Genomic DNA, 21,860 nt, shown 5'->3' with positions numbered 1-21,860 from the left:
AGAAACAGGGAGCTGGAGAGACTTCCTGTTGGTCCTCCAGTTCTTAGCGTCTTCCCTCAAGAGACCCTGCTGGACTTCCCCTCTGAGTTCAATGAGCTGTCAGAGCTTCTCTCCAAGAACTTCTCCTTTTGGCTTGAGCCAGTTTGAGTGGATTTTGCTGCTTGCAAATCAAACAATCCCCATTTGTTTCCTACTTTTAGTCAATGATAATAGGTAGCAATGATGACTGCTTTACAGAAATATGTGCTGGGGAGATACAGCGTATGAATATGTGTCTCGGTACTCCACAGACGTTAGTGCTTATTAAGTAACCTAACGCTGGGCTCCCATGGGCATAGCCTCTGTGCCGTGTCAGTGCAAAGAAACCACCAGACAAATTTAAGTTTAAACTAAGTCACCATTTCTTTTTTTTTTAAGATTTTATTTTTTTCCTTTTTCTCCCCAAAGCCCCCCAGTACATAGTTGTATATTCTTAGTTATGGGTCCTTCTAGTGTGGCATGTGGGATGCTGCCTCAGCATAGCTTGATGAGCAGTGCCGTGTCTGCGCCCAGGATCTGAACCGGCAAAACCCCGGGCCGCAGCAGCAGAGCGCGAGAATTTAACCACCCAGCCACCGGGCCAGCCCCTAAGTGATCGTTTCTTAAAACCCCCTTCCTCCTTTTCCTCTCACTCTCTACCTCCCTCATATTCTGGAGTGTCTTCAAACCATCTTTCTCCTTGCTTTGCTCTCAGCTCCTCACCAAAAATTCTCTCCCAATCCTTCTTGAACTCGCTGTTTTCTGCTCCATTCTTCTCCTCCAGCTGCTATTCTTCCATCCCTTCGTTTCTGGTACTCCTCTCACTATCACTGGGGTGTGGAGCACGAAGGGGTAGGCTGAGAGCAAAGGCTAGAGGACAAATAGAGGGTGAGAGGTCAGGCAGAGGGAGAACTTTGTTAACAGGCAAGAGGAAATATACACACTAAAAATAAAACATAATTACTAGTATACTAATTATATATACATGTTATGATTAAAACTGAAATCATGAGCAGAGTTATTTTCTATCAGTTTATATTTTAAAAGTTAAAACACAGAAGCTTTACTACAACAGAAAAATGAAACGCAGAGGTACCCAAGATGGTGTCTTGAGTATCTATTGCTGTGAACAACCCAAAACTTAGAGCCTTACCACAGCTATTTATCATTCTCTCTCAGGGATCTGCGGGTTGATTGGGCTCAGCTGGTGCAGCTGCATCTGGGTAAGAGCCGGGGCTGGGGGTCCAAGATGGCGTCTTCACCTCATGACTGATGCCTCCTGTCTGAGTAGCTGCTTGATGACTGGTCAGGACTGCAGGAACCAGTTAAAAGCTGAGTCCACCTTCACTCCTGCTGTCTTGTATTGGTCAAAGCAGTCACAGAGCTCTCCTAGATTCAAGGAGAAGGGAGAGAAACGGCCCCGACTTCTTGGTGGGGAACGGAGATATGGTGGTGGCCATCTTTGGAAAACACAGTCTGCAGCAGACAGCATAAAACTTACATATTTTGATCAGAAACAAATATTCCCTACAGTTAAGGGTAAGCCAAATCAATGGGCAAAACTTAATAAAATGCTAAACCCCCCCCAAAAAAAATCCACCCCGAAGAAAAGTGTATCAGGATTCTTACTTCAAGTCAACCCAGGTCACTTGCCAGAAGGTGAAAGTGCTCTTTAGCCAGGAGGAAACGGGCCAAAATACACGTAGAACTTGGTGGACATGCCAAAAGAATGAGGTAGTAAGATAATTAAAATCCCACTCAACTTAAACTGAGTTTCTCTATAGTGCCGTAGCACGCGTTCTCTAGCCGCTAGCCACCCTCTGCGGAGAGATTCCAGGAAGACGGCTGCATTAGTCCCTCCACAAAGAGGAAGCCACCTGGGGAATCTTTTCCCACACCTTCATCCCATGATATTCTGTTCTTCCTAGCCTGTCATGCAATCGGCCATTCTCTTCCCCACCTCCCAAACTCTGTCATTGCCGCTCCTGTATCTTAAATCTGTTTCCGGAGTGTTTCTCCACCCTAGGGCTTTAACTCTACCCTGAAGACGCCATTTCCACTGTAGTTTTCTCCAAGGAAAGTGGTTTATTCTCTTACACTCCATGTACATTAAGTTCAGAAGGTACGTTTGCTTTTCTTTATGCTCCCCATTGCTATTTGCAGACCATTAGTGGCTCTTTTTATTAAAAAAAAAAAAAAAATGAGAGCCAGCCCTGATGGCCTAGCAGTTAAAGTTCAGAGTGCTCCACTTCAGCAGCCTGGGTTCAGTTCCCGGGCACACAGCCATACCATTTGCCTGTCAGTTGCCATGCTATGGCAGCCGCTCACATAGAAGAACCAGAACTTCCAACTATACACAACTATGTACTGGGCTTTGGTGGGGTAAAAGAAAGAAAAAAGAGAAGATTGGCAACAGATCTTAGCTTAGGGCAAATCTTCCACCGCAAAAAAAAAAAAAAATTAAAAACAAAAAAGAAAAGCAAATAAAAACTTTTCTCTTGAGACTCATGCCATTTGGCTAAACTACTCCACCTCTTCATAGTTAGCATCTCCCCAAATCCCAGTCACTCTTGCTTTCTCATTTCAAGGACTGACATCTGACACCCAGTCTTCCTTTAAGATGACCTTAAATCTTGTCATCATTCTGTTTGTCTGGAAGAGTCATGAATTACACCTGTTTCCTGGTTTCTCATCCAGTTAGCATTTTGGTACTCCCAAAAGTGTCTGAGTCTCAACAATGTTATATAGCCACCCCAACCCCAGATGACTTAACCAGTTACCTGGGAAGATACACATAACCCCTTGGCCTCTCATTTTCTTGATCCCCTCAGCCACACAGGCTCATGGTCACTTCCTGGACATTGTCAGCACCCATAATCTTGCTATCTCCAGATGCAAAATTCAATCTGCCCACCTTCTGACCACAATAACCCGTCCTTCCAGCTGGCTTGTTCAGCCACTCCCATCAGAGCTAAACTTTCTCCCAAGAAAAGTAACCCAGCCCCGCAGGAGAGTCACATGACTGAGAAGATTGCTTCCACCATCATCACCAGTTTCAAATAGACTCCCAGGCTGCCTGGAAATCCCACTACATTTTCCTGATCAACTCACTCTCCCATTTTCTGCAATGACCTTGTCAAACTTTCTCCAGCTCCCCAAACCTATGATCTGGCTCCCTCCTATCTCACTCTCAACAGACGATCCTACTTCTTTTCCTACTTTACAAAGAAAATAGAGGCTTTAGATTAGAACTTCCTTATCTAATGGCAGTGAAAGAGAAGAAAATTCTTATCTACTCTAAGCCCACCCTTCTTCCTTTCTGGTAAAATAGAGAAGGTCTCATTTCTCTTATCTAAGGACCCATTCATTTACCTGGACCCTATCCATTTCCTCTGTCTCAAGAAGTTTTCACCATCCATTATCTCTACTCTCTCTTTAATATTCAATACTCACACTCATCTGGATTCTTTCTATTTGAAAACCATTTTTTAAATATAAATAAAATCTTCCTCAACTTCACATACCCCACCCACCACCTCCCTATCCCTTTTCTCTTCACAGGCAAACTACTCAAAAGCGTGATTTTGCTGTGATCTTCATTTCTTTACGCCCTATTCACTCCTCGACCCACTCTGGCCTCCAGTCCCATCATGCTATTGAAATAGCTCTCTGAGGTTATTTACATTGCTGAAGGCAATGAGCATGGCTCAGTCTTCATCTTGTATTCCTCTCAACAACTTCCAACATGGCTGGCCACTCCCTCCCACTCTTGTGACTCCCACAACACTACCTTTTCCTGGTTTGCCTCCTATGCATTAGAGCTCTTCCTCTGTCTCCTTGGCAGGCTCAGCTTCTACTTTGCATGATGGCATTCCTCAAGGCTTAGCCTTTGGCTGTTTTCTCATCCCACTCACTTCTCTCTAAGCAGTCACATCAATGGCCATGTATAGGTATATTACTCAACCTGTGTGTCTCTAACTCTAAACCACATTCTCCTCTGAGCATTAGACCCTATACACAACTCTCTACTTCTTGAAGTCTCCACTTGAACGTCTCAAAGGCATTTCTTGCTCACAAGAAAACTCATTATCTTCTCCCACCAAATAGTCCTCTTCCAGGGTTCCTCATCTCATTGAACTGCAGTGCCATCCATCGTCATCCAAGGCTGATTCTTAGGTGTCATCCTTGGCTCCTCCCTCTGCCTCACTTTCCATATCCAGTCATCACAATTTCTTGACAACTATCTTCCAAACATCTCTCAGGTCTATCTACCCATTTCTTTCCATTCCACTGCCACCAACCTAGTCCAAACCACTATCATCTCTCACCCAGCCTAGCTCAGAAATCTTCCTGCACCCATTCTTTTCCTCATCTGATCAATTCCCCAACTATAGCCAGAGTGCTTTTTCTAAAACATAAATCCTGCAAGTTTAAAATATTATTTAACACAATCTCATTGCTTCTAGGATCAGATAACAATCCTTGGCACGGTCCACATAGTCCCGCACAGTTTGTCTCCACTGACCTTTCCCTGTCTAGCCTTGCCTCACACCAGAGCTCCAGGACTCCAGCCACACTGCTTGACATTCAGTTCCTAATACCTTCTGCCACTCCCCAATCCCCACCGCAGCCCATCAGCAAATGCTGTTGGTTCTGCTTTGGAACTGTATCTTGAATCCAAACTTTTCACACCAACCCCACTATTGGACTCCTAATCAAAGTTACCATTATCTCTCACCTGGGCGAGTGCCAGCCTGCTGAGTATTCTCTCATGCTTTTTCTGTTCTCCCATTCAATCCATTTTCTAATCACCAACCAGCATGATTGCATATAGCAGAAGTCAAATCATGCAGTCACTTGCTAAAAACCACCCAAGAGCTCCCCATTGCAATTAGAATAAAACCCCAAATCCTCCAGGCTGACCCTAAGGCCCTACTTGATCTGGTCCCTGCCTACCTCTCTGCCCCCATCTTCTATCAGTTACACTGGCCTTCTTTCTAACAATTCTCTGTTATTATCTCAAGAACTTTTCTTGCTCTTCCTTCTCTTAGAATGCTTTTCCAGGTTTCTGAATGGCTGTCCCTTTTCATTACTTTGCAAAGAGGTATTCCCCGACCACTTTTCCTCTCCCATGAAAGTCACTTCATTGCTTGACTTCAGAACCTTCCAGTGGCTTCCTGTCTCACAGCAAAGTCCCTACCATAGCCATAGCTGGAAAGACCACACAAGATCAGGGTCTTTCTTCTTTGATCTCATGTCCTGTCTGCCACCCCCTCACTCTGCTCCACCCAGACTAGCTAGCGTCCTTGCTGTTTTCCCAACATCTCAGGTGCCCTCCTAACTTGGGGCCTTTGAATGCGCTGTTCTTTCTGCCTGGAATATTCTAATCCAAAAATCCACATAGATTAATCTTGTGTCATTTAGGTCTGGCTCAAGCGTCACTTAGATAGCGTCACATCGGATAGACCTTTCTGGATGACCCTAATTAATATAGCAACTCCATCCCCACTCTCATCACTCTCCATCCCTCACCTTTTAATTTCTCTCAAAATATTTACATTATTTGACATGTTAAATATTAATTTGTTTATTGTTTGTTTTCTCCCAACTAGAATGGACAACCCATGAAAGCAGGAATTGTTTTCACTACTGCCTTCCTTGTTCTTAGAAGAGTAAGTTTCTCATTTAATAAATGACTGAACTCTCTGAAATTACCTAATTAATTTATGCCTTTATGTCTCCACCACCCGCCCCATGTGTAAACCCTTGAAGGCACAGCTGTACTGGGGAAGAGGGTTAATTTAACCACATGGACAAATCGTAACTGATTTTAATTTCTGTATTTTCAGGACGGGTCATTTCTAGTCAGTCCTTTGCTATTAAAGTCATGCGGCCAAGAATGGCCTTGTGCATATGCATTACTTCTTTTCATCGCTGTTATCTCTGTAATGCATTCTTCAAAGGGGGGATCACTGAGTCAAAGGGGAATTGCGTACGCAAGTTAAATAGCTCTTGCCAAATTCCCTTCCACAGGGTTCATCTCAGTTTGGATTTCCACCAGCCACGTGTGAGAGGCCACAGCCCCGCCTGCCAACCGAGTGTCGGTAAGCTTTGGGGGGTTTGCCAATCTGATAGTTGAGAAAAGGCCTCTGCTAAGCGCGCCCCGCCACACCCCCGCCCGCCCTTCCCCCCCCTCCCCTTCGCCTCCCCTCCCCCTCCTCCTCCCCAGCTCCAGCAGACACCGCTTATCTCCGGCCGGCGGCGGGTCGCCTGCGGGCTGGCGGGCGGGGAACGCGCGGGCCGCTCTTCATCCCCTCCCGCGCCGCTTCCGCTGCGGGTGGGCTGCGCGCCCCCGGGAAGACCGGCCCTTGCATAACCGGCCCGAAAGAGGAAGCACAGAAAGGGCTGAAGTAAACGCTTAGGAAGACCGTTGCAAAATAAATCGGGCTTTCCAGCTTGTGGAACCATCATCGGGCCCCAATCCCGTAGCCACTCATATATCGAGGCGACAAAAAAGGGTCCATTCGCGAGGGACGCTCCTGCGAGAACGGGGCGCGCGGCGCAGGTAGTGGAGGGATGAAAGATGAAGGCACAACTTTTCCCAGAATTAAAAATTTATATTTTTTTCTTCAAGGTTGTGGTGTAGAGGGGGGAAGTAAGACGAAATGAGGCACAACTGGCTGAGTTAGAAAGAGCAGCCCCGAGTTTGAGTCTCAACCGTGTCTATTTCTCCGTGGGTGTGTCTCCCACCAGGCGCCCCTCTTGCACCTCGATGCAAAGCAGCGCGGCGAGAGCCACACGTCTGCGCGCTGCGTGGAAGGGCAGGGCTGACACCACTTCCTCCCCGAGGCCGTGGACCTGAGCCCGGGTGGAGCCGAGTGCACGGCGTCGCCTTCCCCGCTGGCGCCCCGACGCCGACCCGCGCCCCGCCAAGTGCCCGCCAAGTGCCCTCCAAGTGCCCGCCAAGGCCCTGCAGATCCGTCAAGGTAAGCGGCGCCGGCCGGCGCGGGAGCGCTGGGAGCGGCAGCCGGGACCCTCGGGGCTGTAACCGGACCGACCATGTGTCAGGCCCGTCGGGTCCAAGGCCAGACCCAGCTCCCGGCGCTGGCCGAGTGAACGCGCGCCCCCCGCTTGGCCCTCGAGGGGAGCGGGTCCCCGGGGTCCCCTCCGCCGATCTCCGCGCTTGACCTAGCCCCGCGGGCATTGTTTCATCATCTTTAACTGATTTCCTGCCCAAAACGTTGCTGCAAGTTCAAACGGGGAACCAGTGTGAACCCTCGCCTGGCCGGCGGGTCCAGGAGCCCCCAGTCTGACTCACTCTGAAGGGACTAGTGGGGGCATTTTAGGGCACCGTAGATAAATGCAAGGCGAGTGAGAATTTGAGAGTGTCTCTGACGCATCTTAGAGTGTTTCCTTCCTTTATAACTTTCAGACGGCTGTTTTTTCCTCTTTAAAAATAACATTTCCTCCAAATTATTGTCCTTTTCATTTTAAAATAAGATAGAGGAAAGATTTAGACACCAGGCAAAAGTGTCGTAAGTTGGCCTGGACATGAATGTGCCGAATGCCATTTTATAGCATGAAGGCAGCTAACTAGGATGTCCTTCTGCCCAGGAGGACCTCACGCCGGCTCTCGCTAAACATCTTGCCCGGAGTACCTCTAATTTTCCATCAGGGAAGGTATCTTATCGTTCCTCCCATTGTGGAACGCTAAGTGTGTTGTTTCCTAGTGCCACTAACCGCAAGGTGTTTCAAAAAGAACTTTTATTGTGATCATTAGAGAAAGAGAAATGAGTAACAGAGTTTTTACTCCCCAGGATATTATTGCTGGTGGTAAAAGGGGTTTAAACAAAGGCAAGTGTACTAGCCACTACTAATTTTAAATTTTAGGGCTCTGCACAGAAACCAGAAAGAGAGCCTTTGTCCCTTTGAAAATCTCCAGGGGCTGTGTCCCTCTGGCCTCACTGAAATGCTGGAGGGGCACGCGGGCAGTCTCACAGTACTGCTGGCTAGCAGAATGAGCAGAGGATCTGCTAAGAAATCTCTAATGTCTTCCGGATGGCATTTCCTGTCTGTTCAATGTGTTGGGAAAGTTCTAAGAAATTTACTATCATCTTATTCATAGTTTTCACACTATTACCAACCAATATTTGTGTCCTTTCTAGGTATCTGGGAGACTCGAGTTCTAGTTCCTACCTGTCTGTAACTAAACAGGGATGACCTTGACTAAGCTGCTCTAACCTCTCTGATTCTGAGATAACTCATGGGTGGAGCGAGGTGATTGGACTACCTCATGTCTGTCATTAAAAAGCAACTGAGGATTTGCTATAATTCTTTGAATTTGTCGTTTCTAGAATACTGGCAAAGTTAGAATTCCTGCGCATTAACAAAAAAGAATGGGGAAAATAATAATGATAACAGATTTTCTTAGATTCTGACCTATCAATTCTTTTGAGGCCCTTTGTTTCTGAGAAGTTCCTCTAAAAACAGAGTCAATTTCTGGCCTATATGTAAGATGGCAAATTTCCATTTTATTGAAAAACTAAGATAGGGAGTTGGTGTGCCCCAAGCTTGAGCAGGTCAATATTTCAACATTCTTCGACTGCTATTTCCAAAGAAATATAACTTTATAATATGGATTACCTTATGATTTAGTTACTTTAAATATTAAACACAATACTTACTAGATTACATAGTGTCCATTAAATTTTTTGTATTTTTATATCCTAAGAATATATACAACCACCCACTAGTTTTTTGTCTTTTTTCACTTATAAATAAAAAGTTCTAGATATTTTCATATTATTACTAAGTAAGCTGTTTATGAAATTCATTGCCATAAATGTCTGTGTTTGATATGCCGCTTTGAATTTTCTTTAAACCATTCTACTTTCAAAAGGAATTATTATTTTCATTTATTTCTAATCCTCTTCAATTTTATTTTAATTATTTTTATACCCAAAACCTCTTGGTGAGTCCACAAATCTTATAATAAATTAGGTTTGTGTTTCATAGTCTATCACACCAAAATCTTTACAATTGTATTGGATCCTATGAGTTTATTTTACAGAAAATAAAATGGTCTTAGGAATTCTCACCTCAAAATACAATTCTTATTATTAACATAATTAATATTTTCAGTATGAAAATGTGTATGTGTTTTATGTCAGTTCTGTCATCCTAAGTGGCAAGTAACTTAAAGTTTAAACATTTATTATAAATTCAAGTACATAATAAAGGCCAGGATTTAAGGCATCAGATTGATACACTGGTTGTATAGTGATGTTTATATGTCTAACAATTATAATTATCATAGAACCCTAAGTTTTAGAGGAAACTGCTATACATGTGGAAAAGGAACAGATTTCTCTTGAGAAGAGAGAATTGCAGCACTGAGGAATGGCGTCAAAGGACCTGTAATCAGTCTAAGGGCGAGATGCTCCGTGCAGCATGACAGGGCAGGGGCTGAGGGCGGCTTCCAGGGACTAGAGGAGGCGATTTACCGCCTCATCCCCTTTACCTAGCCAAATTCCTGACGCCATAGTTAGGAATCAAAAAGTGCTAAATGTACGGCATATATCAAATCCACTTCTGGGTTGTACCATCAAGATGTCTGCAGCCCCTGAGACCCAGCTGGCCCCCTTGGTACCAACCCTGGGGCCTGAGCGCAGAGATGTAGCTCCACTCCAAGGCACCACACCCGCTCAGTCTGCAGTCTGGAACTTGAATTCATGACTCAGTTTCCAAACATTGTCTGAACATTGACTATGGACTTGAATCATTAAGAGTCACATTGTAAGAGCTGTTTTCTTTCTTCTCTGTCAACTCAGTTTTCTCGTTATCACCAAATGGTCATAGTAAATAATAATTATTATTTTATTTAGTTTATATTTTGTACCAGACCCTGTGCTAACTAGTTTAGATGTGTCATTTCCTTAATCCTCACATCCTGGGCTTATATTATTATTATCCCCCTTTTATCATTGAGGAAATGAAAGCACAGAGAGGTTAAGAAACTTATGCTGGGAGTAAGCAGCAGAGCTGACATTTGGACCGAGCCAGTCTGATACCAGTGCTCAAGGTGCTGTACCGGGACCAAGGGCTCAAATGGTGAAAACTCGTGGGGCCTATCCTCAGTGAAGTCCTAGTCTGGTAGGGAGACATAAGTAGGCAGCTAGAATTCTCCAAGTACCTAGAGTTGTGGGCTGTGGGAGCCCATATCGGATGCCTACACCACGCTAGGGTCAAGGAAGGGAGGATGCAATGAAGGGAACCAAGCAGAGAGCTGGGCTTGTTATAGTGGGACGACAAGATATTACCACCAGTGTTGAAGTTGTTATCTTTATATATATCTCTTGAAAAAGTAATCTGCTTTGGCAGCAATCCTGTTTTCATTTTTATCTTTGTTATATTCTGATCCCTCTCAATAGCTTACTAGGTTGATTAAATCAATGAGGCAGTGAGTATAATGTGTTTTTCTAATTCTACTGGAGATCTTTCTGACTTCGTCTCTATCACAGTCTCATGAGTGAGATGGCTGTGGGCTAGGAGGAGGGATCCATGCTAAACACCAAGCAATTATGTTTCCACTAACCAGCCGGAGGATACACGTCCACAGAGCTATATCATTTCAAACTGGAGAGAAAATGAAGAGTGACAGTAGGACAAGTAAATACTAGGCAGGATTTATTTTTTTCACTTTCTATTTTATATATGAAATATTTCATATATCAGAAAGATGATATGATATATATGTTATACACAAATAATAATAAAGCCAACATCTGGGTACCTAATCTCCCAGCTGAAGCAGTAAAATATTACCAGTACATTTGCTGACCTCCTCCCATTGCATTCCCCTTTTTTCTCAATAATCGTTATTCTGAATGTGCTACTTTTTAAAAAAAACATTGAGAAAGCTTGTGCATGCATTTGCAAAGTGATATCAAACTGGGATTTAGAGGACATTGGCTGTTGGGAAACTGGAATTAGAGTCTCCACCAACTCCAGGCAAGGTCATTAAGCAAGTGTGCTAGGAAGTCAAGATGCCTTACTTAAGAGTAAGTGCCGCAGAAATAGTTAGTGGTGTCTGTCATTAATCAAGTAACTAAGATTCATCAGTGGATAATTATAATTTTGTATGTGTGTTGTGTGTGAGGAAGATTGGTCCTGAGCTAACATCTGTTGCCAATCTTCCTCAGACAAAAAGAGGAAGCTAACATCTGTGCTCAACTTCCTCTTTTTTTTTTTTATGTGGGATGCTGCCACAGCATGGCTTGACGAGCTGTGCTAGGTCCACGCCCAGGATCCAAAACTGCAAACTCTGGGCCGCTGAAGCAGAGCATAAAAACTTAACCACTATACCACAGGGCCAGCCCCAATCAGTGGATAATTATAATTTTTAACTGTAATAAAAAATATGTAACTTAGGAACTGCTAATTTTCTCCTATTACTTAGATTTTCCCTTTAAATGCAATTCAGTCACCCAAAAAATGTTTCCTAAGCACTATTCTGGGTGCTTGGAACCTGTTGGTGAACGGAAGAGACAAAGATCTCTGCATGTGTGGAGCTTATATTCTAGTGGAGAGATGCAGACACTAATCAATAAGCACAGTAAATAAGTAAATAATATAGGTATTAGTAAGTGAAATGTGCTATAAAAAGACCAAGTTGAGCAAAGTAAAGTTGCAGTTTGAAAGAAAGTGGTCAGGCTTGGCCTGACTGAGAAGATAAGATTTGAGCAAAGGTTTGAAGGAGATAACTAAGAAAGAGGCTGTCTGAGGGAACAGTGTTCCAAGCAGAGGGAACAGCCAGTGCCAAGGCTGTAAAGCCAGGAGTATGCCTGGAATATTCCGGGAACACGATGGCCCATGTGTTTTAAGTCAAGGATTAATTTTCAAGCCAGGCTAACCAGTAATCTTTCTATGAATGGACTCAATCTAAACCAGTTTTCCTGGAGTTTGGTTCTGTGCAGAAACAATCATAAATTTGCCCTAAATTGGTTTGGATTGGCCCTGGATTACAGTAGTATAGCACTTGCTGATACAGTTTCTTTTTATTTTTATCATAGAGCCTAGTTCACTGCTACATACATTTGTGCAAATGACTCAGTGAGTATGTTTTGATTGAATCACAGAGAAAGAGAAAGAGCTTTTGTTTTTGGTTCTTTAGGTACAACAAACGCTCTGCTCTCAATAGCATCTGTTAAAAAATAATGACTCACACTGTATGCAAAACTAACTCCAAATGGATCATAGACCTAAGTATAAGAGGTAAAAGTATAAAACTCTGAGAAGAAAATATAGGAGTAGATTTTTATGACCTTGGGTGAAGAAATGGTGTCTAGATATAATACCAAAAGCACAGTTGAAAAAAGAAAAAATAGATAAGTTGGACTACATCTAAATATAAAACGTTTGTGCTGCAAACAACACAATCAAGAAAGTATAAAGACAGGGGCTGGCCCTGTGGCCTACTGGTTGAGTTCAGCATGCTCCACTTTGGCGGCCTGGGTTCAGTTCCCCAGGCACAGACCTACACCAGTCATTGGCGGCCATGTTTTGGCAGCAACCCACATACAAAATAGAGGAAGATTGGCACAGATGTTAGCTCAGGGCAGATCTTCCTCAGCAAAAAAAAGAAAGAAAGAAAGTACAAAGACAATGCACAGGATGGGAGAAAATATTTGATTTGCAAATCATATATCTAATAAGGGATTTGTATCCAGAATATTTAAAGAATTCTTACGACAACATAATAATATATTAAAAAGACGTATAATCCACTTTAAAACTGGGAAAAGGATCTGAGTAGACTTTTGTCAAAAGAAGATATAGAAATGACCAATAAATACATGAAAACATGCTCAGCATCATTAGACAGAAGGGAAATGCAAATCAAAACCACAATGAGAACTTCATAGTCACTAGGATGGCTATAATCAAAATGATAGACACAGGTATTGACAAGGATGTGTAGAAATCCAAGCCTTCGTATACTGCTGGTGGAATGTAACATCGTGCCACAGCTTTGGAGAAACAACCTAGCAGCTCCTCAAAAATTGAGATAGACTATTACCATAACCCAGCAGTTCTACTCTAAGGAATCCCAAGAGAAATGAAAGCATATATCCATTCAAAATCTTGTACACAAATGTTCATAGCGGCATAATTCGTAATAGCCGAAAAGTCAAAAAGCCCATCAACTGATGAATGCATTATCAAAATGTGATGTTTCAGTACAATGAAATATTCAGCAATAAAAAGAAATGAAGTGCTGATACACATTACAATGTGGATGAACTTTGAAAGCATAATGTTAAGTGAAAGAAGCCAGACACGAAAGATTCCATTTTTTATGATTCTGTTTTTATAAAATGTCCAGAATAGGCATATTCATATAGAAAGAAAGTAAGCTGGTGGTTTCTTAGGGCTGGGGAGGGAAGGGGTGAATGACAAGTGACTGCTAATGGGTATAGGGTTTCTTTTAGGGGAGAAGAAAATGTTCTAGAATTAGATTGTGGTTATGGTTGCAGAACCCTATGAATGTACCAAAAACCTTTGAATTATACACTTTAAAAGGTGAGTTGTAAGGTATGTGAGTTATAACTTAATGAAGCTATTTTCTTAAATCTGGAGCACAGGGCCTGTGTTCAAGGTGCTGCCCTCACCACTGGGAAGATGAAAAGGTGCATCAGAAGCAATCTGTGCCCTGGCTTCAGTCCATGAAGTGAAAGCATTTGGTGTACCTGCGGATTATAAAGGAAACAGTAGTCCTAGCAGCAAAGTAGGTTTTACGGGGAGAACAGGATGATGTCTGAAAGATGAAGTTGGCGAGGTCAATGGGGATTGGACTGTAGAAGAATTTAAAAGCCACATTAATGAGTCTGGACAGTAGAGAGCCACTAAAAAGTTTTCCTAATTGAGAGGATATGAACAGAACTGGGTTTTAGGAAGAAAACTCCGGTGGCATTTAAGAGGGAAAGACTAGAGGCAGGGAGATAAACAGTAAGCAGATGGCAGAGTCCTGTTAAGACTTGTGCAGGAGCTGACCTAGAGTGACAGTTATGGAGAGACTAGGACAAGTTCAAGGGCATTAGGAAGGCTGAACTGACAAGCCACACTGACTGATCAGATTGGGGACCTCAGGAACAGGAGGCTAACAAATGCCCCTGAAGTTCCCGAGAAGATGTCTGAGGGGAGATAATCAAGCTGTAGCTCAAGATAAATGTAGGCTGGGTCTTTTTGCTGGGGGTGGGGGTATTATCTGCGGAGAGGGACAGTCGTGTGTAGGTGGCTCCTTTTAACAGCAAGGCTGAAGCTGGTCCTCACAAACATCCACAGCTATTAAGTTAGCCCGCCCTGTGTTTCTTTGCTGAGCCTCTTCATCTTGCCTTTGTCTCATCTGCTTTTCCACTTCGTAATGTGGGGCTTCTGTTTCAGGACCACAATTCTGATTGCTCTCTCCCTTGACTTTGGTGTCTTATGCCCAGATGCCCAGTCCCAGCCTCACTTCCCCACATCATCCCATTCCTTCCCCAGGATCTCATTTTCACCCAGAGCCTCTCTGTGCTGACATTCTCCCCAATTCCCAAGACCACCTCTGGCTTGGATCTTGCTGCACCACCACCTATACTGGCAGGCCAGGAGAATTGGGGGCAGGGTGGAGACGAGCAAGCTAGAAGGGAGCCATGTTGTGGTTGCACCATTGTTGGGACCGCCTGGTGGAAATGCCCTGCAGACAACCGGAAGTGTAAATGCAGGGCTTAAAGGCAGGAGAGAGATGGAGACACAGATAGTAAGTAAGCTGTTTCTGCTTCCCTTTGCAGCAATATCTACAGAGACTAGATAATAAGACTAACAGAAAACAAAAGTCCGGGAGGTTACACCCCAAAGATAATCTGAGCAGAGCTAAAACGACTCGGTCATTTTTCTGAAATGGCAAATTTGTTGCCACCTTTATTTCACAAAGTCGTGCAAGCTGCATCTTTATTCATATATATGAAATCTGGATATTTTTACTATCTGACTAATACCTTTGTCAAGCCAGCCCCCTTGGACAACAGGAGGGTGAATGGAATGGATGGTGGGAACACTTGATGGACAGTCTTGGAAGTTTCACTGAGACCTTATCTGGAAAGGTCCATGAACACCTGACTGAAGAAATTAACCAACACAGTATCACATTTTTCTCTCTGTCCATATCAAACGAACCTAAGTTGTATCTTACTACGTTATCTGTCTTTTACAGCAAGACAACACTGGACAGTTACATTGTCCTGAAATAAGTTATTAGAGCTGAAATAGATAAAAAAAAAAGACTCCATAATATACTAGCCAAAAAAATTAACACTGTATTTCATTTTATGTTTTAGATTCTATTAAGATTATGAAGCACCAAATTCTTTGATATTCTTAATATTTCTACATTCTGTTATGTGACATTATCTGTTTTATTCCTGTACTATAACTGTTCTGCTTTAATTATTGTCATTGTCGAAGTCTTTCATTATATTTTTTCTCCAAAATTTCCTCTGAATTTAACTCTGATTGCATCGTGCGTGTGTGTGTGTAGCTTTTGCTCTGGTTATTTTCTAGATAGTTACGAATTCTCCGTCTGAAATTTTTTTCTCTGATCCCTAAGTTGTTAGGAAAATGCTTTTTTCCTTAAGGATTTTTAAATTTATTTAATCTTTTATTACTAATTTCTATTTTTATTATATTTTGGTCAGAGAATGTAGTCTGCACAATTTCTTCTTTGGAGAATTAATTGAGATTTTTCTGGTATATGACTAGTTTTCAATAAGTATCTTAAAAGCTAAACTTAATGTTTACTCAAATCCTCTATAATATCTTTACTTTTCCCGTTAATTAGTCAAATAGAGAGAGGAAATGTGTTACTATTGCTAAGGTCATAATTTTGCAAGCCAAGTGTATAGTTTTGTTTTTGGTAAAACATTGATTTAGTCTTCAAAATAATTTGTATAAATAAATGAATATATTCTTGGCTGAAAATTTAATGATGAATCACTTCTGAACCACAGTGCTGAGTTCTTAATTGCAGTTGTTGCCTCCAGAGGAAAAAAAAAATAAGCTAATGACAAGAAAAACACTCCCTGGAAAGTTATTAAGCATAGTAACAAAAAATAAACAAATAAAATACCCTTTTTAAAAATAGTCATCATAGGGGCCGGCCCCGTGGCCGAGTGGTTAAGTTCGCACACTCCACTTCGGTGGCCCAGGGTTTCGCTGGCTCAAATTCTGGGCCTGGACATGGCACCGCTCATCAAGCCATGCTGAGGTGGCATCCCACATGCCACAACTAGAAAGACCCACAACGAAAATATATATATATACAACTATGTACTGGGGGGCTTTGGGGAGAAAAAGGAAAAATAAAAATCTTAAAAAAAAATAGTCATCATAAAATTCACCAATCAGAAACAACACATGAAGGATGCATTTTAGTTCTAAACTAAATTCTTTAATTTAGTTAAATTCTTTTCACTAAAAATTTTTAGAGTCTAGGCAAGAAAGACAAGAAACTCTTGCAGTGCACTTTCCCCTCAACTTGTCCTCCTCAAATTGATCCCCAGTAATAATTAGGAGAATAAAGTCACACCCGGGCAGGTGAAGCGTTCCTCTCCTCCTTTTTGTGAGCAATCTTCACAGTGGAATTTAATGAAAAGGCAACCTGTGGAATGGGAGAAAGTATTTCTTAACCATATATCAAATAAGGGCTTAATATCCAAAATATATAAAGAACTCATCCAACTCAGTAACAAAAAAATAAATAATCTGATTTTTTAAAAATGGGCAGAGGATGTAAATAGACATTTTTTCAAAGAAGACATCCAAATGACCAATAACTGCATGAAAAAGTGTTCAGTGTCACTAATTGTTAGGGAAATGCACTCAAACCACGATGAGATATCACCTCACACCTGTTAGAATGGCTATCATCAAGAAGACAAGAGATAACAAGTGTTGTCCAAGATGTGGAGAAAAGGGAATTGTTTTGCACTGTTGGTGGGAATGTAAGTTGGTTCAGCCACTACAGAAAATAGTATGGAGGTTCCTCAAAAAATTAAAAGTAGGGGGCTGGCCCCGTGGCCGAGTGGTTAAGTTCGCGCACTCCGTATCAGGCAGCCCAGTGTTTCGTTGGTTCGAATCCTGGGCGCGGACATGGCACTGCTCATCAGACCACGCTGAGGCAGCGTCCCACATGCCACAACTAGAAGAACCCACAACGAAGAATACACAGCTATGTACCGGGGGGCTTTGGGGAAAAAAAAAAAAAAATTAAAAGTAGATCTACCATATGATCTAGCAGTCCCACTTCTGGGATCCGAAGGAAATGGTAACAGGATATCAAAGAGATGTCTTCACGAGAGAGAGAGAGAGAGGTCTCTCATGTTTATTGCAGCGTTATTCACAATAGCCAAGATATGGAAAACAACCTAAGTGTCAATCAACAGATGAATGGATAAAGAAGATTCGGTGTATATATATATACAATGGAATATTATTCAGCCTTGAGAAAGAAGGAAATCCAGCCATTTGTGATGGCGTGGATGGACCTTGAAAGCATTATGCTAAGTGGGATAAGTCAGACAAATACTGTATGATCTCACTCACATGTGGAATCGAAAAGAGCCAAACTCATAAAAATAGAGTAAAATAGTGATTGTCACGGGTTGAGGGGTGTGAGAATTGGGGAGATGTTGTTTTAGGGTCTGAACTTACAACTAATCGATAAGTAAGTCCTAGAGATCTAATACACAGCATAGAGATTAGAATCAACAATACTGTGTTATAAACTTCAAAGTTACCAAGAGATGAGATCTTAATTGTTCTCACCACAAAAAGGAAATGGTAATTATATGACGTGATAGAAGTCTTAGCTAATACAGTTACTGTGGTAATCATGTTGCAATATATAAATGTATCAAATCAACATGTTGTGCACCTTAAACTTACACAATTATATGTCAACTATATCTCAATAAAAAATATATATTAACCTCTTTGCTAACATGCCTTAAGTCAAGTTCTATGGACTTGAAACCATTTGTGATTCTTAAATATATTTTAAATTATGACATGAGTACAACATTATAGAAAATGTGGAAAATAGAAAAAAACAGACCAGCACCCTAATATGAGTGTCATTTCACATGTGGATTTATTATCTTGTGGGGTTCTTTCTATGCCCTGGTTTTCTTACATTATTGTAATATTAGAATATAAATTATTTTATAGTCTACTTATTTTACTTAGTGGTAAATGGTATTGTCACAGTCTTCACAGCCATTTTTAATGGTAACAAAAAGAACAACATTGAGTACATTACATTAATTAACTCTTCCCATATTTGTTGGATATTTAGATTGTTTTTAATTTCCAATAATGCTGCCGTTTCATCTTCAGGCATATAGAATTCTTTCATAGTTTGTGAAATTTCCTTGAATTAAATTCCTAAAAGTTGAATTAGTGAACCAAAGAGAATGAACATTTCCATGATATCTAGATATTTAATAAATACTTGTGGACGAATGAGTAAATATAAAGAGCTTCTTTAAAGCTCCTGGATTTTAGGTCCTGCCTGGAAAATACCTCACTACTTGTAATAATCAGAAAACAGTATCCGCCCTAGATTAAACAGAAGGGAGTATATTACAAGTATGACTGTGTACAAAACTGGAAGGGGCAGGGAGTTTGTTTGATATTAATGGTCAAGAATAACACAGCCGGGAGAAGTGCCCATCATACTGTCAGGACTGTTCTGGCAAAACCTCACTCCTGCCAAGCCCCACTAGTCAGTCTGAGTTGACTGGGACAGAACAACCACCCCCAGAAGATTCTTTCTCCATCTCTTACTTTAACTTCATGTTGCACGTTTCTGCCTACGAAGACTCACCTCAGTGTCTCTGCTTGCCTGGATCACAGGTAGAACCCTGACTGCTAGAGAGCATGGGAAATGGCATTTCTAGATCTCTTGCTTCAATATTATGGGAACACATCACAAAAGGCACTTGGAGAGTGTGTTTGTGGTATCTGCTACAAAATTATAAAGGAGGAAGAGAGGGAGGAAGGAAGAGAAAGAAAGACAGAGGGAGGGAAAAAAGAAAAGCTTTTTTCGTCTACGACTCTTACAGTTTTACTATTAGACTTAAATTCTTAATCCAAGTTGAATTTATCTTGTGTGTGGTGACAGGGTAGGGATCTGACTTTATTTTGTCCAAATGGGTAGCCAATTGTTTCTATACCGATTATTAAATAATCTGTTATTTTTCTACTGATTAACTACCTACTTTTTCAGATATTAAATTTGAATTCTGTAATCTCTGTTCTTTTCCATTGGTTTATTTGTGTAAATCCTGATGTACCAAAGATTTTTTCTTTAAAATACATTTTTTGTTATTATTTAAGAATAATCTTTTTTTCTTAGATGGAGTTTAGAATCAGCTTGTCAGCTTTTGTTTTGTTTTGTTTTTTATTCCATTTGGGGGTTGAATTGGAATTGCAGTAAGTTTTATATTCACTTAAGGATAAGTGACATCTTTACCATATTGAATGTTCCCTTCTAGTAACGTGGTAGTTCTCTCCATTTGTTCAGGTCTTCTTATGCCGTATGGTTTTCTCTATCTAGAATTGGCAAATTGCTTACTCCTGTATTTGTCATAGCTTTTGTTCCTGTTGTAAATTTGATCCGTCTTCTGTGTCACTTTCTAATATTTATTGCTGCATAGATAGGAATATTATTGTTTTGTATGTATTTACCTCACAGCAGCCATCTTCCTAATTCTACTTTTCACTTGATTCTCTTGAATTTTCTGTGTAGGCAGTTATATCACCTACTTACTATGCTAATTTTGTCCTTTCCCTGTTGCCCATGTGCCAAATCCACTGCAGTACTTCTGTAAATAAAGTTTTATTGATACTAGCCATGCTTGTTTGTTTACTATTGTCTCCAGCAACTTCTTCCCTACAACAGCAGGCTTGAGCAGTGTGACAGAGACCATAGGACCCGCAGAACCTAAAACATTTACTATCTGGCCCTTTATAGAAAAAGTTTGCTGAATCCTACCACAGAGTATCTAGACATTTGAAATCTTTTTTCCGGACTTTTATTGTCTAAGACCACCCAAACAAATTTAAATAGTAACAATAATGATGTGACTCTTTGACTTGTGTCTAACTTTAATAGGAAGACTTTCTGTGTTTTACAATTAGGATAATGGTTGCCATTGGTTTCTGGTAGATACCCTTTATTGAGTTAAGGAATGTGCCGACCATTTCAACTTTACTAAGAGGTGTCTCTCAGGCATGGGTTTTAGAATTTAGCAACTGCCTGTTCACCATACATTGAGATGATCCTATGGTCTGTCATTTAATATTTGAATTTAGTGCATTATGCTAATATATTTCTTACTGTTGAGCTGTTCTGGTATTCCCTGTTATTATGTATTATACTTCTACTATACTTCTGTATTCAGTTTTCTCAAATTTTATTTGGGATTTTTGCGTCCATATTTGTAAATAATGTTGATTTGTTGTTTTCTTATTTTCTGACTGCTTTTTTTAATAACAACTTATTTTTGTTACTATGTCATAGGTCTCTCTGAAGGCATCAATTGGAATTTTTGAAAAATCTTTCCTCTGTTTCTTTCATCAACTCTGTGTCCTCAGGGGTTAAGATGTTGGGTTTTAGTCTGCATGCTCCCATGCTTCTTGTTTTTCCTCAAATATTTCGTGGCCCTTGGTTGTTGATTTATCAACAACCTTCGTTATCTTAATTGAAGGGCTTGAATAATGTAGGAACGTGGTGGTGTTTCCTAGGCAACTATAATAAGCCTCTTTCTTCACTAGGAGACTGACTCCAGGTCCTCTAGATGAATATGGGAATTGCTAGACAGGCAGCTGACCCCTTTGGTTTGGATGACAATCAGACTTCTAAGCTTAAGCCCTCTTTGAGTGCCCTTTACTCAGGGCCTGCAGAGCTTTGTGCTGGAGATGGAGCACCTGAGCATTCTTAGCGCATGTCACTGAATGTGGACCTTGCTCTTTTCACTCCCTTCTGATTGATTGATAGTTGGCTGGGTGGATCTGACTGTTAGGGGGGCCCAAACTTTCTGGGCACTTTGTTTTGGGGGGCTCAAGACCCACTTTAAGAACCAGTGAAACGTTACTCTCCCACATTATTTAAGGCAAGTTTCTTACTGATTTTAGACTGGGGGCGATTGAGGCATCTCATTGTTCCTTGTGACAGAGAAGTCAAATTGCCCATAGCAGTCAATCCATTAAATAAGTCCTCCTCCAGTTGGCTGTCCCTGGATTCCTGTCCTTGCTGACCATGAGCTTGGGCACTTTCCTGGGCTCTGTCTTTGGCAGCCATCTTCTAGACTCATATTGGACTGCTGTTTCCCTAACTCGGGTTGGTCAGTCTATATAGTCCCTTCTTCATAATATCTTCTAGAAATTCTTCAACATTTTGGTCTGGTAATGCCATCCTGCCTTCCTTTCCGGACTGTTATAGAGTCATTTCATTGGAAGTTTAGGAGCGAGTGTATATTAACTGCCCACTATTTGGAACCAGAAGTTGTCAGTGCATTTTCAACGTTCCTGCCTCCATGCAAGCAGCACTATGTGCCAGTTGCTGTGCCAGGGCCTGCCTATGCTAGTTTAATCCTCACTGCAATCTTATGAATGAGGTTTTCTCATCCCTGTTTTACAGAGGAAAAAACTGAAGCTCAACAGGGTGAAGGAAGTCGCTCAAGGTCATGCGGTAGTTAGCACTGAACTCAGGTTTGACTCACCCGGTCATTACATTCCCACCTAGT

The 21,860-nt window shown here is 41.5% G+C and overlaps 1 protein-coding gene and 1 long non-coding RNA gene across 5 annotated transcripts in view; one reads left to right on the top strand and one right to left on the bottom strand.

Annotated features, from left to right (window-relative positions):
• Window positions 1-380: 380 nt before the first annotated feature.
• Window positions 381-6,393, bottom strand: LOC106848396 (uncharacterized). Its single transcript, XR_006521761.2, has 4 exons — window positions 6,261-6,393; window positions 1,648-1,726; window positions 1,172-1,407; window positions 381-888 (listed from the first exon to the last, which is right to left on the bottom strand). It is a non-coding gene; the product is annotated as an uncharacterized lncRNA (long non-coding RNA).
• APBB1IP (amyloid beta precursor protein binding family B member 1 interacting protein) overlaps window positions 6,249-21,860 on the top strand; it is a 102,275-nt gene continuing 86,663 nt past the window's right edge. For 2 of the 4 annotated variants that reach the window (XM_070501336.1, XM_070501334.1), the window contains exons 1-2: window positions 6,249-6,583; window positions 6,772-7,004. The gene's annotated coding sequence lies outside the window, so the exon portion shown is untranslated. Of the gene's footprint in view, window positions 6,584-6,732; window positions 7,005-21,860 lie in introns of those variants that run through there. The other 2 variants (XM_070501337.1, XM_044761903.2) reach the window with 2 other exon arrangements.

Source organism: Equus asinus, chromosome 29 (genome assembly GCF_041296235.1).
Source record: "Equus asinus isolate D_3611 breed Donkey chromosome 29, EquAss-T2T_v2, whole genome shotgun sequence".
In the NCBI taxonomy this organism is placed as follows: Eukaryota; Metazoa; Chordata; class Mammalia; order Perissodactyla; family Equidae; genus Equus; species Equus asinus.
This window is presented reverse-complemented; position numbering and strand designations above follow the sequence as displayed.